The sequence below is a fragment of the Rhinolophus sinicus genome, chromosome 1 (genome assembly GCF_057876585.1).
Source record: "Rhinolophus sinicus isolate RSI-liver-muscle chromosome 1, RSI-T2T, whole genome shotgun sequence".
Taxonomy (NCBI): domain Eukaryota; kingdom Metazoa; phylum Chordata; class Mammalia; order Chiroptera; family Rhinolophidae; genus Rhinolophus; species Rhinolophus sinicus.
This window is the reverse complement of record NC_142501.1, coordinates 130407126-130419988: the sequence shown is the minus strand read 5'-3', so window position 1 is coordinate 130419988 and position 12863 is coordinate 130407126. Positions and strand designations below refer to the sequence as shown.

At 45.8% G+C, this 12863-nt stretch overlaps 1 long non-coding RNA gene across 1 annotated transcript; it reads left to right on the top strand.

Moving 5' to 3' along the window:
* Window positions 1–6424: 6424 nt before the first annotated feature.
* LOC141568361 (uncharacterized) lies at window positions 6425–7412 on the top strand. The gene is made up of 2 exons (XR_012491514.2): window positions 6425–6895; window positions 7249–7412. It is a non-coding gene; the product is annotated as an uncharacterized LOC141568361 (long non-coding RNA).
* The last annotated feature ends 5451 nt before the right edge of the window (window positions 7413–12863 follow it).

The following is a 12863-nucleotide window of genomic DNA, read 5'->3' as shown; positions in this document are numbered from 1 at the left end:
GGTCAGCTGACTCAGGCACTACCTGTTGGGAACAAGACCTCTGTCATGTAGGGTCTCAGCTCCCGCTCCCCACATAAGAACGTAGGATATGGTGAGGCCAAAAAGGAATACCCACAGAGCCATAGATAGGGGAGTCATATCACTATATTCTCGCTGGTGGCTGGGTTGGAGACACGGGAAGCAAACATACACCAGTACCCCAACAGGGGGTCTTCTTGCACCCCAGTCTCTCTGGCAGCTGAGCAAGACACAGGAGGTAGGATCCACACAATCCACAATCCATCATCCACGCTTGCTAACCCCACTTGCTAGCCGCAATCCACTGTCCGCTTCTCTGCCAACCGACCAACCCACCAACCTCCTAGCATAGCCCTGGCAGTTATACTAGTAGCTAATGGCTAACTGGTAACAGCTGATGGCCATCTAATAACCGAGCCAGCACCTTTCCATGTGAAGCCAAGAGACTGGAAACTACTCGCTGGGACTCTGTCCCCACAACCTCCAATAGTGGCATTCCCTGGGTAGCATTTTTAAGCCCACCGCTGCTTCTCTTATTGTGGGGTTTGGCTCCCAGGCAGTGACAGGAACAGTAGTAGCAAAAAAGGCCCTTTTTGTCAAGCAGGGTATCGCCATGCCTTTGGGCTCCTGCCCTCAACAGATGTTGATGTTGCTACTGCTGCAGGTCTAAAATGGCCAGCATGGCGTCCAAGGACATACACGGGAAATCTGCTGATTGTAACGTTGCAGAGTGCTGTTGAGGATATTGCCAGGACCAAAAATATCTGAGGTTTCAGCAACAGAAAACGCTGTGCTTTCTCTAAACTACGGGTTTGTTTTTGTCCTGTGGACACCATAGCTCTTGCAACAGATTGTTTCCCTCATTGCTTAGGCTGCTAGGGAGCACAGAGTCAAAATTGTGTCCTGCCTCCCTGCACCCAAGGGAGACCACTTTGTCTGCACTTCTGTGAGGTCATCTAACCTTCATTTTCCTGTTTATGTTTCACTCAGTCCCTCAGTGGTTTTGATTGTTATTGTTCTGAATAAAACCTGCTTATACGAGGGTAACAGAATCATTTCTCGGCAATCAGCACCCTGGAAAATGAGCAGCCCAGGGTCTCTCTGTCCCGTTGTTTCGCATTGTGGCTAAAGCCTGCATGAGTTAGCAGCCTAAAGAACTACGCTTGCTTGTGTCATAGTTTCTATGTTCATTTAAAATCCTGTCCTGTCATTTATTTTCTTTCAGTCCCTTGTGAAGCTGTGCTAGTTTTCACAGCCCTTTGCAGGACTCACCACCTGGCGATAAAGGGAATTAAAGTGGATCCGTCTGCCAGGCACGTTTTTGTTAAGACAAATGATTTTCAGAAGAAATTCTCTGAGACGTCTCAGCCCTTTCTTAAGGTGTTCCTTCCTTCTTCCCTTCCTTCTTGCTCCTTTCCTCGCTCTCTTTCTTTCCCTTCCATCCAGCATATATGTCACTTACTAGCTGAGCCATTTACTTCACTTATGGGAGCTTCAGTTTTTTTCATCCATTAAAGAGGGATTAAAAAAAAGTCTCATGGGATGATTATGTGGATTAAATTACTCACATAAAGCACTTAGCATATTGCCTGACATAGTAGAAGTGTAATACATGTTGGCTTTTATTATTCATTCAGTGAACATCTATGACATGCTATATGTTAAATGCTGAACATACACAAACATTCCTCAAGAAATAAACAACTCACTTTATTTAAATACACACACACTCCATAGCAATTTGGGGCCAGAGAAATACTAAGATTACACTAATAATGAGCAGTTGTTAAAATTCCAGGAAAGGCTTGGAACTCTATGCGGTCTTATCTTCCCCTAGAGGCCTTTGGGGGTTGTTAGCATTAGTTCTCATCTCCTTCCTCACCCCATTTGGTGGCATCTGCCTCCTTCTGCCTCTGAGACCTGCCTTGTCTCATTTGGGGTTACCTTTGAGTCCCTGGCCCTGGTTCACACTATAAGCTGGGCAGCTCCAAAGACTGAACTTTATCATTCGTTCCTACCTGGGCTACTTTAATCACTACTACCTTTATGCAAATCACTACCTAAATCAGATGGATCTCAGTATTGTATTTGCTACCCTCCTTTTATTTTTTTTTTCTAATCAAGGCCCAATTATTTTCAGTCTCTCTTTCTCTGCTTTTGTGAACCTGTTGTCCATTTCTGGTTCCCACAGGCTCCAAACACCCTCTATTCAGTGACGCCGTGAGTGATTAATCTGGGGATCGTTTCCTCCCACCTTCCCCAGAGCATGTGTAGTGCCCATTCATCAAGATGCCCAGATAATTGAAGCAATCCACCTTCATCAGGGCCACGCTCTGGGCGGTGAGGCTGGCCTGCAGATCTGTGGTGTTCAGTGTAATTACTCTTTCTGAACAAATCCCTGGGGCTCCCTTCAGCCTCCTGCAGCTCCCCATCACCTTGAATTGTGTTTCTGTACATGCCTCTCCTTTTCTCCCCACCAAGTCCTTCTGTGGACTTCAATCCTAGACTGGCTTTAGCAGCAGTGTTACCCTGACCTGAGAAGAGCCCTTTTCATTAAAGAACCAGGCAGATGGACACTTACGGAACTTGAGTTGGCCATTAGAAAGAACGTTTTTTTCCCTGAGGCTTGGAGAAACTGAAATAACTATGGAGAAAGCTGATGCGGTCTTTTAAAGAAAGCTCTAGGGAAAGGACAGAAAGTGGGTCTCTCTTGAGAGACTGTTAGAGAATTTAATGTGTTCCCCTGACCTGTCCCTGATACAAGGAGAGTTCTTGGAGTTGGAAGAGTCCTTAGCAACCATTCCAACTTCCCTCTCAATAACAGTTTTGGGATACCTTTTGGGATACCTAGCATGAATCCTTCCTAATTATTCATTTATTCATTCACTCATTTCTCAGATATCTATGACTCAGGGCATCATATTGCCAGTTCTTCACTGTCCCAAGCACATATGGGACAGCAAAACAGTATCCCCCTGGAGTAATGAAAATGTTGTATAAATAGCATCAATATTGTCTCCAGACTGTCAGGTTAATAAAAGCAATAAATATCATGTTGTTATAGGGGACAATTCTGCAAGGGAGGCTTTGCATTCAAGGGAACATTATCTCTTCCAACCCAGGCCAATCATCAATGGCAATGAAACAAAGAGACATAATCACCGCGATAAAGAAAACTCTCATGTGTGTAGCCTTGTAAATTTACACCATGCAGTAAAGGATCCAAAACCCAGTGTTAGACTAGATGTATAACCTCAGGAATAATTAGCTGGACACCCAGAGAATTTGAGGTTGTCATGACCATTGAAGCCCTTGGCTCATCAAGACATGCAGAGTCTGGCTGCCTCACTTGGAATTCAAGTCTCCCAAAATATGCTCTACAGGTCTAAAGAGCTGCATTAGACCTTTAGAGATCCTAACAACTGATATCATTATGGGGTCTCACATTTACTCTCCACAGAAGTAAATATAAAACAATATTAAAAACTGTAACGTAAGTGTAAGGAAGTCCAACTCTGTTCTGATTTTTTCCCATAAAGTCTTCTTTATGCTTTAAAAAAATAATAAATAGTAAATTCTTGAACAAAAATTGTTGGTGTCCTTGCTATGTTGGTGGTCTGAGTATGTGCTCATTTTGATAAAAGGGTAACTAAGCATTGTCCACTGTGCCCCCCACTCCCCAAAACATCCATTCAGTTCATTCTGATCTCAAGCTCAGAACTTTGTAGGCTCGTGGGCTTCCTTGTTGTCTAGAATCTCTCTCTTTTCTGGTTCTATAACTCCTACTTTAATCTAAGGTCCTGCTCAATTCCCAGACCAGCAGTACCACAAGACCCTCCCCCAACCCAGGAAGCCTCCAGTGACTATTTCTGTTTGCCTCTGATCTCCCATAGAAAGTGTTGCTTGCCTCACTTAATAACATATCACTTTGCGACATGTCTCACATTGTTACTTCAGGCTTATATTTGATGTTTTAAGTGTTCCTGTGTTGTTTTCCTAACGAGCCTATGAGGTTTTGAGGGCAGGACTCAGGGCTGACATTTCTGTCTCTCCCTTTTGGTGCTGCTCAGTACATAGACAACACTCACATTTCAAGGATGCTGATTCCTTGAGTCAGTACATCCCAAACTGAGGGACAAGGAAACTCACTTTAGAAGCAGAAGTTCTCTGAAACATTGAGAATACATTCCACTTTGGAAATACTGCACTAAACGTTGGTGATTACCAGGTGCCAATGGAATGGTAAACTAAAACACACAATTAAGCACTGATTAACTTTAAAGTGAAAATACAAAACTTAAATATGTCATAAAAACTCTTAGACCCTCAATTATATATCCCTAGCCCTGTTTTTTTGCCCCCATCCCTGGTCTCCACCATCCCCTTCCACCACCATCCACATTTGAGAGACTCTGAGCTAAGTCTTTGAGAGCTGTTATCAAAATAGCGCACCCATTAATAACTTAGCTGCAATTATTTTATTAGATGAATCATTCCTCACTTAACAGTGCTCCAGGAGAGCAGGCATAGGCCATTTGCATTTTTGTGGAGTGAGAGGAAGGTTGGAAAAGTCTAGAGCTTTAGCTACATAGTACCTTTAAATTCTGGTACAGTTTCTGCAGGTCAAGCTTCTCTGTGTCAGAGCAAGAACCAGAACGAAAACCATCAAGAAAAGTGCAAGTTTCAAGATAGAAGAAGTGGTTGCTGATGCCAAGGCTGGTGCCAAGAGGCATGAGCACTAGGAAGTGGGCATAGTTTGCAATGCACTCTTCATCAGGAAAGAGGGAAGATGAGAGGGAGCTGGACTGCAACAGTACATTGCTCTCAGATCCCCTGCATGTACCTCATTCTTCGTTCAGCTCTGCAGGCCCTCAGCTTATTCCACGTGGAAGGGAAACAAGGCTGACAGCTATAGCGATGGGAGAGAGACAAGACTGGCCCTCTTGGCCCCAAACCCAAAATTCCAGGGAAAGGTTCTCACTTGTCCATCTTGAGTTTTTAGAGCGCAACTGTGGGTCAATAAATTGTGGCTAGCCTGTAGAGAGGAGTTCCTACGTGAGCACATGCCAGCACCCATGGAGACCACACAGAACAGAAAGAGGGGCAGATTTTACTGAGGGGTGCCCCTTAACATACATAATTTGGAGGTAGAGGAGAGTTTAGAAAATCTAAGAGGTTCATATCTCTTAGGTGGAGACGTATCCACAGAAGGGGACTGAGGGCTGACAAGCACAGGGAAGTCATCAGGAAGGAGCTAACAAACCATTGTGTCTCAGTGGTGCCTCTTCTGATGGCCTTTCCCAATGGAGATGACCCCTCAGGTAAGGTGAATTCATCCTGGTTTGCTCAGGAAGTTCCACGTCATTAACAGTGGCATCTCTTTTCATTATTGACAGGTCCCAATTTGGATGCTGAATCACTCGGTCAGCCCATACTGGGCCAGGTCTGAAGTGACTGGGCACAATGGCCTCTCAGGGATGTCACTTCTTTTTGTGTTGTAGCCCCAGGCCTGATCTGGAAAGAGTAAACCCTAGCTGTCAACCTACTTCTCTCCTCCTGGTCCCACCAAGGGAAATGGGGACTCCTGGAAGTCTCCAGTGCTTGAAGATTTGGGGTCTCCATTGAAAGGATCAGAGATAGAAACAAAGCTATCTTGGCCTGTCCTGCTGACTCACTGCAGGGAGAGGCCACATAAGTGGAGGCTGGAGGAAATGGCTCCATTCCTTGTTGGCAGTGAGTCTGGGAACACTGCCCATACCCAAATTGGATTCCCTGAGGCCATCTGATACACCCAGGACGCCTCAGAGCAGGAAGTCCCAGAAACCACTTGCAGTTTCTGACCACCCACTTCAGCTTTCCTTGGCATGGAAAAGACAAGGGCCATGATGGAATGGTCTTTGTTTTCACTACAGTGGAGACCAACAATGTCTTGCCCATAGTAGATTCTCGGTACATACTCACGTGATGGAATGGATGTCCTGTCCAGGACAGACTGGAGCTGTCCTGTCTCAGAGGAACCTCCATTGGTGGCCATAAACTTGGTTTGCAGAACGAAATGTGCAACAATATACACAGGAGATGGGGCAGATGAGAATGGGGGAGCAGATTGTAAGGAGCTGGGGTGGAATTTGTCCTGATCCCAGCTGGTGATCAGCTTATACCCTAAAGCACAAGGATTAATAACCAGGGTAATTTTATCCCAGTCAGACTATAACTACAGATGTGGGCTTATTGGGTGAAGCAGTTAATCCTTTCTACATTTGGCTGGCTCATGAAACATGATGCCTCGGGTTGTCAAAAGCACTATTTCCTCATTGGCCTGCTGTTAGGTGCAGCCTCCTCTCCGGGACTGAGTGGGCAGTTGTCTGTGGACTCGCTGTGTTCTCGCCTGTTGGGTGAGCTGACATCTCACTGGACAGATGATGGAGGGGAAGGGAAGAGGCGTACACCAGCACTTGCGCACTAACGGGAGGAAGGGTGGAGTTGCAGGAAAATGTCAGGTGTCAGAGTGGGTGGGTGCACAGAAAGGCTAAAGGGAAAAAGACTCTTGGAAAAAAATCTAGGGTTCATTGCAACCACAAGTTCCAAAGGCTTGAGGGGTGGGGAGGCAGCAGGAGAAGGGAAGAAGGCTGAGGAAAGGGGGTACCCCTGGGTATACACGTGCCCCACTCTGAGCCAGCAAGCACCCACGGATTTACAGCATCGTGATGGTTGGAGGCTCCAAAGCCTGGTGACTGAAATAATCAAAGAGCTGCCGCTGATGGAGCAGAGATGAAAGGGTTTCCAGGACCGTCAGTGATGGGCTTGGAGCTTCCCCCCCGGGGCAGCCACCCTGGAGTGAGGAACGGGAGACTCTGCAGTAGCTGAGGTCTGTAAGGTTGGTGCTGCCTAGGTGCCCCGGTGGGTTCTGAGGAGTGGGCGGGCCCAGGGGTGACGGGTCTTGGCCCCAGCACCCGCCTGGCGCACGTGACCGCATCCCCAGCCCTCCCCCGCCCCCTCAACAGGAGTCTGCGCACCGCCTCCTGCGGGGAGCGGCGGCTGCGCTTTGGTCCCGGCGGGCACGCCCCCAGTGGGTCTCTGATCGCTGACACCCGGCCCAGCCAGCTCCACCCACCATCACAGGGCTCAGCTGGTCGCTCCGATCGCCTCCCACCTCCCACCCCTCACTTTTCAGTCCCAGGCTGAAGGGGCTGGAGACGTTAAAGCTTCATTCCTTGTGCTTCGTTCCAGAAACTTTAAAAAATGCCCCGCGGTTCTTGGAAGCCGTTGAGAGGAAAGCAGAGTGTCTGCCATCCCCACCCAGAACCAGAGTCAGCAACGGACTCAGGAGTCCCGGCGGGTGGGGGGAAAGGGCAGAGCGGCCGGGAACTTTTAATAAAACCTTCTTATCCATTTGTCTTCTTTCCCCTTTCCTCTCTTACCTAGTGTCTTTAATTGATGCCCGCTCCTCCCCACAAGCGCAAAGTATCTGGAGCCTAAACCCTTCCCCAACAGGGCAGGACAGGCCCGCGCAGCCACCGCAGAGCCCGGGAGACCAGGAGAACTGCTGCGGAAAGGATTTGGCCTTCTCGGCGGGTCTCAGGGTTGGGAGGCTCACATCCCCATGACAACGAGTTCTTCCCTTGAGAATAAGGAACTCCCGAATGTGCAGCAAATTGGAAGGGGACCTGCTGAGTTCCAGCTGAGGCTCCAAGCAGGCGAGGGGGAGGGGAGGTGGTCTGCAAGCGGGGGTGGGGCGCGACCGAGGCTGACATGCGACCTCCAGCACAGATGCAGGGCTGCGTGTGTTTTCCTCTGAGTCAGATGGGGCCACACATGCTGGACACATGACGCGCCGTGCTCTCCCACTGCTGCCAGTTAGCAGATGGATTTGCTGACTTGCTTAGAACTGTCACTGCCAAGCTTTGGGCTGGGCTAGGTGGGACGGTTCCCTTTGTGGGTCTGTTGCAGTCCCTCTAGGTTGTGAGACCAATAGCTCCTGTTGGGAGAATGGGAGTTTGAGCTATGGAATTCATTTTGTGTGGCCAAGACCACTGATCACGTTCTACATTTTTCTTTTTTTTTGCAGTTTTCAAAGTTGTTTTAATTATTTACAAAATATGTGTATTTCCAAAAAAAAAAAAAAAATACATATATATTTCCAATTCAGAAAGGTATAAAGAAAAAAGAAAATGAAAATGATCCTCCATCCCCAATTCTTCCACTCAGAGATAACACTTAACATTTTGTTGTCATCCTTCCCGATTCTGCACACACGTTCACGTATGGATGTAGGTATATTTACAAAAGTGATTACATGACGCATAATGTTTTGCCATCTGCACTTTTACTTAATTTACCACAGACATGGAAAGATGGAGAAAATCTATATCATTATTCTAATGGCAACATAGGATTACTATAATTTAATATTTACCAATTTGCTATTGCTGGAACTTAAAGCTGCTTCCCATTTTACAAGTATACTCTTCTGCATGGTGATAAGCGTCCTTATATATATATATTTCCCACACTCTGTTACTTTTCTTAAAGTGAACTTCCAGAAGTAGAATTACTGGATCAAAGGATGTGGGCATTTAAAAATTTGAAGCACATTTCTAAATTCTGGGTCTGTGAATTCTTTTTTTTTTAGGATCGAGTAGGCTTTATTTTCTCCTCCATAGTTTTTGGGAATAACAGGGCAAGGCCCGTTATATCCGGTATCTTAGTTTGTAAATACTTCCTCCAAGGCATCATCTGAAGTAAGAATTTGGGAATAATTAGATTTTTTCAGAGGCGATCCAAGAAGCAGTCTAAGGAATGAGCAATAAAAGGTGCACTAATGAATGTGTTACTGTGGGCAACAGGGGCCCAACCCTACTGGGGACCCTCTCAGAGACCATGTAGAACATTCCTCAGAATTAACTCCCGTAAGTTTCTGCAGGTCGTTAATTCTCCAGATCTTCTGACTTTCTCCACTGTTATTCAGAAAATGTCTGCAGGTAAGTTCTGAGGTAGGCCAAGGGGACGTGGCTGGAGCACCTACAGCCTCAGCTACAAATGAACTATTACTCCTTCCCCTGAATTCAACTCAAGGGATGAGGTTAATCCAGGACAAAATTGCATGATGGGTTAAGATTTTTGTCAGCACCTCCACCTTTCCCCTATTGCCTAAACCATCTCTGGTGCCAACCCCTGCTGCCCCAAAACTCCCAAGGTATTTAATTCTACGAGATACATCAAAAACATCTTCTTAGTGACTTATTCTAGAGTGTTAGAAACAAAAGCTGTCACCCTTCCAGGCATCTTTACATTTTAGGACAGGAACCAAAGTGGAGAACCATTCTGTGCCAAAGGAATTGGTGATAATGCTGGTATTTCAGGCACTGTGGCAGCTGAATGCATCTGTGGCAAGGGTGCCCCAGCCTGCGGCTGGTCCAGCAGAGGAATTCCGCTTGTCTCCTGTCCTGTAGTAGGTGAGAGGTGGCAGGAAGTGGAACAGGAAGGAAGAGTCCAGAGCCTTGCTTCCCTTGCCCGGATGACACTCACTGGCCTGTGGATGTTAGAGAATGAGTCAGGAAAGAGGAAATAAGGCGGAATCTGTTGCTGGAGGGAATGGGAAAGAAGTGAGTTGCCAAGGCAAGGGGGTTGAGATTGTTGTTAAGAAGACAGAGCAGGTGAAGAGAATGAAAAAACATCTCCAATGGGTCCAGGTGAAATAAGGCACTTGAACGAGGGACTCAGCCTCGGTTTCCATCTTCCCTTCCTACACTCTTGTCTGTCCTCCTTCATCTCTGGTCACTGCTTCTCAGTGTCATTAGGAGTCCATCCCCCCCACTCCCACCCGGCTTATCCCCTCACTACTCATGCTATTTAGAGTTCTGTACTGTACCCTTTCTCTTCTCCAGCTACACACGCTCTCTGGGCTGTCAACATTCCTGCACGGCTTCTGCTGCCATCACACACAAATGCCACACAGATGGCTGGCCCAGCTCTCTCGGGAGCTCAGATCCCACCTGTCCAGAAGCTGACAGAAGTCAGGGTAGTGGGAGGAAGCTTGAGACAGACTTGTATTCCCTTCAGTCTGTGTGTTCTCTGGTCGTCATCTTTGAAAGCTGGTGTCCCCATTTAAGTTGTGAGCTGCATGAGGATGAGGTCTTTGGCTTTTACTTTCCTGATTTGCCAGTGACCATCAGACACTAGTTGAATTGACCACTGTAAAAGTTTCTCCACCAGCACCACAGTGGGGACGTGAGAGGAAGAGGTCCTGCTCCGGTGCAGACACCTTGTTTTTACCGACACAGCCCCTCCAACCATCCACAGTCACCAGTAACCTTCTGCTTACCAAATTCAGTAGACTTTCTCAGTTCTCCTTCTTCTTAGTCTCTTTGAAGTACATGGAACTATTTGCCAGTTGCACCATCTTGAAACTCTATGCTTTCCTGGCCTCCATAATATCTCACCCTCTCAATGTTTGTCTGTCCAATGAGCTGTTTCCTTTTGTCTCTTAAACAGTTCTCCCCTCAGGCTCCATCCTTTGGAGCAGCATGAGATAGTGGAAAGAATGCAGGTTTGGGAGCCAGAGTGGCTGTATGTGAATTCTGGGCTGCACCATTTATTAGTTGGGTGACCTCTCTGAGTCCCAATTTTTTCCACTCTAAAATGCAGATAATCACGAGGTTTGAAGATATTGTAGGTAAAAGGCCTGACACAAAGTAACTGCTAATGCAAGGCAGATATGGATGTTCTTGTGTGAGTCTGCCAAACATTACACAACCTCGTGTTGACCCACTGCTCACCTCTGGGCTAAGGAGTGCCAGCACTCTCTCTCCATCCCTGACTTCTCTCCTACATCTGGTCCCTGACTCCACATATCTGCTAAGTATTTCCACTTTTGATGTCTTGCCATGACCCAGCATCAGCCTGCATAAACCACCCTTGTCATTCTTCCTTCTCTAAAACTTTTCCTGCCAGCATTTCTCTGATTCAGTCGTCCACATGGCTATTTCCCAGACTCTCAGACTTGAAAAGCTTGGAAGTGTCTTTAGCTCAGCCATCTCCTTTGCCTTCATATTTGGAAATAATGATTGTTACTGGTAAAGTGACTTCATGTGCATTTCTGACTTAACTTTAGCAGTATTTTGAAGTAAAATATTATACAAATGAAGCCTGGAAAGGAAAAATAATTGGCTTGAAGAGAGAGTAAGTGGCAGAGCAAAACTCAGACATCAATCCTGGGTTTACCCCATTTCTCGGATATTCCTTCCTTGGAATGACTGGTAGCCAGGCTGGTTCCAAGTCCCATTAACTCAAAATGCTGAAGTCTCTCCATCTTAAAAACAAACTGAGAAACCTTTCCCAATGTCTCCCTCTAGCCCCCAGCCTTCTCTCACCTTCCCTTTACAGATGAACTCCTTTTAAAATGTGTGAAATCCTACTTGCATGCCTTATTCTCTTCTCTCTGGTTCCTTAATCCCTGTAGACTAGCTTCTACCTTCCCTGGAAGGCCCTTACCAAGGTCACTTGGTGCCCAGGACACTTTGTAGCGTTCTCCATACATAAGCCCTGTTAAACCCTATCGGAAGCCCCTCTTCTCCAAAATACCCTTCCCCTTAGTTTCTCTCCAGGATTTCCTTCTGTCTCATTGGCCATTCTGCCCTAGTGTCTTCAGTTCAGCCCATCACTTGAATGCTGATAATCCTCAGTGTTTGTTCTAGGACATCTTCTCTTTAAAAAAAAAATTAAAATATATCTAACATACAATATTATACTAGTTTCAGGTGTACACCATAATTATTCAACATTTACATACCTAAAGAAGTGATCACCATGATAAGTCCAGCAACCATCTGACACCGTACCACGCTATCACAATATTATTGACTATATTTCCTATGCTGTAGGTTACATCCCCATGACTTGTTTGTTTTATACCTGGAAATTTGACACTTGTATTCCTTTTCACCTTCCCTCCTTTTAAAAAATTTTCAATTGCAGTTGACATTCAATACTATTTTATATTAATTTCAGGTGTACAGTATAGTAGTTAAACATTTATATAATTTAAGAACTGATCCCCCTGACTAATCTAGTACCCATCTGACACTGTACATAGTTGTTACCATATTATTGACTATATTCTCTTCACTTTACACACCCATGACTATTTTGGAACTACCAATTAGTACTTCTTAATCCCTTCACCTTTTTCACTCTAACCCCCAACTTCTCTCCTGCTTATCGCCTCGATAAATCCAGTGCCCATCTGACACCATACATAGTTATTAAAATATTATTGACTATATTTCTACATCCCCATGGCTACTTTGTGACAACCAGTTTGTACTTCTTCATCCCTTACCTTTTTCACCCTCTTCCCCAACTCCCCTCCCAGCTGGCAACCATCAAAATGTTTTCTGTATCGATGAGTTTGTTTATTTATTTGTCCTTTAGATTCCACATATAAGTGAAATCACATTGCATCTGTCTTTCTCTGTCTGACATACTCCACTCAGCACAACACCCTCCAGGTCCATCCATGTCACCACAAATGGCAAGAACCCATTCCCTTCCCTGGCCGAGCAATATTCCATTGTATATATGTACCACCTCTTCTTTATCTATTCATCCATCGACAGTCACCCAGGCTGCCTCCACATCTTGGCCATTGTAAACAATGTTGCAATGAACATACGGATGCACATGTCTCTTTGAAGTAGAGTTTTGGGTTTCTTTGGATAAATACGCAGAAGTGGGATTACTGGGTCTTTCTTTGTCTCTTGTTGTGGCCTTTGCTTTAAAATCTATTTTGTCTGGTATAAGTATTTCTACGCCAGATTTTTTTTTTTATGCTGGACTGTGAGGAC